The sequence below is a fragment of the Mastacembelus armatus genome, chromosome 23 (genome assembly GCF_900324485.2).
Source record: "Mastacembelus armatus chromosome 23, fMasArm1.2, whole genome shotgun sequence".
Classification (NCBI taxonomy): Eukaryota; Metazoa; Chordata; class Actinopteri; order Synbranchiformes; family Mastacembelidae; genus Mastacembelus; species Mastacembelus armatus.
The window spans coordinates 14,573,994-14,579,993 of record NC_046655.1 but is presented as its reverse complement, the minus strand read 5'-3'; the positions used below and the strand labels follow the sequence as shown (position 1 = coordinate 14,579,993).

Below are 6,000 nucleotides of genomic sequence, written 5' to 3'. Positions count from 1 at the left end.
TTAAAAAACGTACCTTTCTCAGCAGGATTAAAGTGGAGAAAGAGCCTTTGGAAGTCGAAATTAAAAAGAGGCCGCACTTAAAAAAAAAAAAAAGTGTAATTTGACATTTTGAGAAAAACACTCGCTTCACTGAAAAGATCGATAGCTCATGTCTGTACGATAAATATGAAGCTACAGTCAGTTAGCTTAGCTTAGCATAAAGACTGAAAAGCAAACCAGCTTTGACACTGCAGGTGGAATAAATTCACTCCCTCTGGAAATGTTGTCATTAGTGGACTGGGGGAACCTGAACTTTGACCTGTGGACCTGAGCTGATAGTGCTGATCTCAGGGAACAGGAGGTTAATCTAACGTTCCACCTCCAGTTAGTTGGACCATCAGCTTTTATTGAACCTCCTGTGCTGTGGGATCAAAAGACGATTGGTTTATTAGCTGCGACACCAGAGCCGCAGGACGTTAAAACACTGTTTAAAGTTAGCGTCCTGCTAGCGACCAAGCTAACTAGCCACGGTGACTGAATGAATGGAGGTTCAGTATCTGGCAGACTAACAGCCCAGCACAGGCTCAGCCAGATACTGACCAGGTCTGTCATCCAAAACACAAGTATGAGCTTTTCCCAAAATGTCGAATTATCGATTTAAGCTAAGAAAAAAAACAAAACAAAAACAAACAAACAAAAAAAAAAAACAAAGAGCCTAACGCGCGTCTTATTTTCCCAGCATGCCCTCTTGACATTTTTGGTTGTCGACTGTCACGCAGCAACTTGGGCTACACAGTAATATACATACAAACACCTCGATGTATATTCACTATGTTTAGTGAGTTGTCACTGGGGATGGACTCAACTTTACTATGAGGTAAAAACAAAAACACAGACATGAGGAAAAGAGGATGAGAGAGAGAGAGAGAGAGAGAGAGAGACTATGGAAAGGAGGAGAAAGGGCAGAAACGAGAGAATGGCACGGAGGAGGTCGTGAAACAGTACAACATCAGACAGCCACTGGAACATAACAACACAGAGAGAGACAAGTATTAGGAAAAATGGTTTAATATAGGAGACAGAAGCAAAAAACTGCATCACACAAGAACATACGTTTACAAAAATAATTCTGACTGCTTCAGCTACACAGTTAGTTCACAGAGAAGGACAGAGAAACCGGAAAAATCTAAACAGCTAAAAGCAAAAAGTTCTAATTAGTTGATCTCTTTATTAAACTAATACATTAATCCACTGAAGGTGACTAAATATTTCTATTCCTTCTTTTTCTATAATTGTCTTATTGTGTAGACGGCACAATACAGAAGTCAAATGAAACTTACTGCTGTTGTATAGACAAACTTGCTAGAACTATTCATAAAGCAAAAAATGAAAGATCTGACACTCACCTATGCTCTGTTTTTGGAAAAATAAAGAAAGGTAGAAAGAAAGAACAACACTCAAGTGAGGAAAAAGAAGTGAAAGAAATAAAGCCAAAGATCTCCTAGAAAATCTTATATCAAAAGCCAACTGTCTTGATACCAGCTAGAAATCATACTCGGGGACCAGTCAGGGTCAGGCCACATCACCAGGCCAGACAGCTTTTTTTTCTAAGATTTTTTTGTTGTATCCTTTAATCTCCAGTATAAAAAATTCCACTGGTACAAAATGCATAAGTACAATCAGTTGTAGAAATAGGAAAGCCTGCATTTTTTGTACTTTTTAAATCCCATCCAGTGACAGATTTCGAAGTGTTGTCAAACAAACATACATCACGCTTACAGGATCCACTGAAATGCATTGACTTTGGCTTCTCTCAAGACAATAACTTTGAAACTGCTGAAAACCTTTTTGAGAACCAAAAGAAAACACAAATAAAAAATAAAACAACTGGATCAATTCTACACACAACAAGCTCTTTTTACGGCACAGAAAGAGAACACACAGAACATTTTTCCTCAGAAAACCTGACATAAGCCATAATGCAAAGAAACGACAAGTTCATTTTTTTTTTTCCTTTCAGATTTCATTGTTTGATAAATAGCACTTAAGATAATTAAGAAAGAAGGAGAACAGAGAAGTGAACAGTGACGAGATAGAAAGATTACAACGAGCATCGGCGATGACAGCCCCTGAGGTGAGCCGCTCGACAGGAACTCTGTCCTACGACCCTCTTGTGCTTCGACATCGAAACAAAGACAAGATGCTTCACACTGTAGACGTCAGGCTGTGTGCAACTCGGTGAGATTTGGCAATTTACAACAAAGTTTCTGGGAGAGTTAAAATGTCGGGGATGAGTCGAACAGCACAGACCGTGTAGCCTCCACACTCGACGAACGAAAGGTGTGTGAACTGTGCGAGAGCGAGGTGACGACGTGAACGTGTGCAATTCTCAAGACGCGAAGATTTTGACGTTGCAGCGGTTACAAAGTGAAACCTGCACACATGCTGGTCAGAAAACTGGTCCATTAACACTGATTGGACTGGGACCCCCGCGGCCCAGCGTTCGTACAGGTAGTTATGGCTGTTTGTGGCACTGCTCATGTGTGTACTGCATTTAGGAAAAAGTCTGCTCGCCTCCCTCCATGAGATCAGATAAAGTTTGGTATTGGGTTTGGTCTTCGAGAGGATAATGAAAGCTGTATTGCCTTCATTTCGGCTGTGGCTGTTGTTTTGCCTGTGTGGACCTGCGGACGTGACCCTTCCTCTCCAACCAACAAGCGCTTTATTTCCCCTGTCGCTATTCCAATAAGACGTCTCCCCACATAGCCCTGTTTCTAATAACCCCGCTTAGCCTGGGAGACAACAACCAGACGGAGAGCGGCATCTTTCACACGGACGCCTCCTTCTGTCTCCTCCTTCACCGCTGCGAGGACAAACGGCCATTTCAGACTTTCTGCTCGGGACGAAATGGTGGCAGAGCAGAACCTGCACTTTGACACGTGGGAGGCTGACTGTACACAAAGTGAACCTGGACTTGGCACACGTCACTGACTGACTGACAACATCTTCTACTCTTATAATACTGATACGACGCTCCCTGGTTAAGGCGACTGGTGAGCTTCTGTAGAAAATAATGCTGCCTTTTTTTTTTTTGCAGACCGTAAACTAGGCTTTCAGGGACGGGGAACAGGGCAGTTGATAGACTGACAACACTGTGCCATGTAAACGGCTCGACCATGAGAATGTCAATAACACACTTTGGCATCTAAACGTGATTTTGGTAGATTCTGTCCTCGATTACGCCACAGGACTTAACAACCACTTAAAAAACACCTCAAAAGATACGTTAAGTGGAAAAACCAAACAAGCAGAAACTCGCCGCGGACCGTCCCGCCTCTCTTTTTTTAAAACTATCTGTGCTTTTTCCTCAAAAGATCGAGGCTTGTTGTTGAATGAGCGAGTCTTGCCCTGTGCTTACATCATGAAAGTGAGCGCACTCGTCTGAGGTGATACACAAAAAGTAATGATCCTCGCCGTCTCTGACAAACGGTGTCGGCTACAACCCAGAAATGTTTTCACCCCGACGAAAGGGGATAAGAGGATTTGAAGAAATAAGGCTTCGTACATGACTCTCACCTCAATTTTGGGCAGAGAAGCAGGACAGTGTGCGAGAAGACAATCAAAACAACAGATGCTGAAGCCTGATGTCTGCGTCTGTGTGTGCAAGATACTAATAGAGAGAGAACAGGAGTGCAAAGATTCGTGGTAAGGCTTTGATGAATAAAACGGCTGTACAATGGCTAAAAATATCAGTGCGTGATTCTCGTGTGTGTGTGTGTGTTTGTGTTTTAAAGTGTGTGTGCACGCTGGCGGGCGGTAGCGGTTGCTGTAGAGGCTTTCACGCTCAGGGGCTCTCATGCACAACAACAAAGTAAACTGTGAGGTCTGCATGAGAGTGAGTGTGTGTGTCCGTGTGTGCGTGTATATAGATATATATATATATGACACATGGGCACTTTTTTTTCTGTTTTTCTTTTTTACATCTTTACAAAGAAAAAAGCAAACATGACATTTTCAGGCAACAAGACCACAGAATAGCAAGTTAACAAACTCTTTTTTAAATCTATATTTTAAATATGAGGGATCCATACAAAACACTTATAATAAAATACCCATGTTATCAAATAATTTCACAAGAAATACACTGACGCGCTAGGCAGGAAGTACCTTCAGAATTTGGCACTAAACTCCACTGATCTTGTCTTTTTTTCTTTATAAGACATTTTGCTGAACAACAAAACACATCTAAATATTGTTTCCCACGAGAGAAATAAAATAATAATGACATTGATGCTTCACAAGCTGACATTTTATATATATATATATATATATAGATATATTTATATTTATATATATTTTTAGGACTTTTATATAGGTAATTAACCAACGAGAAATTTAGCAAATAGGGACTCCTTAAAAAACAAAAGAAGAAGAAATGAAAGAAAAAACCCAAAGTAACTATTATAGTAATATGAAAGGCTTTGTCTATTGTTCAAGTAAACTGATTTTTTAGTCTTCTCTTGAAAAACATGAGACATTTAAGACCGTTAGACTTGTGATGAAACCACAACTAAACTCACGAGAAGCACCGACGTTAACGCGGGTTACAGGTATCTTAGTTTTTTTTTTTTCCTCTATACATTTAAACAGTAGAAAATATAGGTAATTTCATCATGTGCATTTAAACCACGGATTGTCTATCTGTGAGTCAGTTCAGCAAAAGGTGACACAAGTAGGTAGCATTTCTCCCCCCCAAACAGGGCAAATGTCTTTTTTTATTTTTACCTTTAAACTACTCTAGAAAAAAGTGGTTCTATATATAGACTTTGAATGAGAAACAGAGCCACTTAAAATGGCCTTATCAAAAAACTTTACACTGCCTGAAAAATGTAAAAACCATTAGAGAGCTCTGAGAGAGTCTAATATTGATCAGACAGTTTTTATTCAAAACTGTTTGGAAGTAGTCTTATTTCTCAGAGAAACTGGCGCCGACTGCTTCTGGCCCGCGCTCGGGTTTTCGTCGGCACCAGAAGCAAGAAGACGCGCCAATTCCTGTAGTGAACTTTCAAGTTTACTTTAAATGAAGAAGAAAAAAACTGACACGAAGAAGAAGAAGAAGAAGAAGAAGAAACAAACAAAACAAACAAAAAAAAAAGCAAGGAAACATACTGAATGGAAATCACTTTGCCACAGGTTGTTGTTTTTTTTTTTTCTCCAAAAAGAACATTTGTTTTTCAATAAACATCTCAGTCTTTTTTGTTTTTCATATGAATGCAGCTTTATATCTTTTTCACATTGATTCGATTTCTTACCCACCCCTCCCTCATCGCCTCCCTCCCTCCCTGAAACCCTCCCGGAAAAAAAAAAAAAAAAAAAAAAAAAAAAAAAAAAAAAAAAAACAGATCCAAATGAGGTCACATGCACAAAAACATAAAACCAAAAACAACAACAACAACAACAAAAACTCAAAAGGACTGAAAGAAAAAAAAAAAAAAAAAAAAAAAAAAAAATCCTAAAAATCAAAGTCCAAAAAGCTAAAAGTTCAAGGTTCAAAAGGTCAGTAGGCGGCGGAGGAGGAGGAGAACCAGTTATGATCAGGTGAGCTCGAAAAAAGACATCAGAAAAAACAGTGACGGGGGAGGAGGAGGACGACGATGACACTTTTTTTTGGTGGGGATTTTTTTTTTTTGTTCGTTTTTGTTTCGTTTAAAGTTTTTTTTGTTTTGGACGCCACGGAGACATGCTAGGCAAACGATGAGCTAACAGGCATGGAGATGGGTTGTTCTAAAGGGGGAAAGAAAAAACGGGAGAGGAGAGAGTTACACACAGAGAGCCAGAGCACCACACCACTACAGCATTTTTAAAATCAGGAGAAACAACAACAACAAACAACAAACAAACAACAACAATAACAACAATGCAAACCAGCAGAACAGCAACACAAACACTGATTTCATTGGCAACTTTTTAACTTTGATTTTGTTTTTTTGCAATATGATGTTAATGTTATAGATTTATATA

At 39.5% G+C, this 6,000-nt stretch overlaps 1 protein-coding gene across 9 annotated transcripts in view; it reads right to left on the bottom strand.

The window, feature by feature from the left end:
* Positions 1-5,669: 5,669 nt before the first annotated feature.
* Positions 5,670-6,000, bottom strand: part of celf2 (cugbp, Elav-like family member 2) — a 167,155-nt gene continuing 166,824 nt past the window's right edge. For all 9 annotated transcript variants that reach the window (XM_026326699.1, XM_026326695.1, XM_026326698.1 and 6 more), the window contains one exon: positions 5,670-5,763. The gene's annotated coding sequence lies outside the window, so the exon portion shown is untranslated. The remainder of the gene's footprint in view (positions 5,764-6,000) is intronic.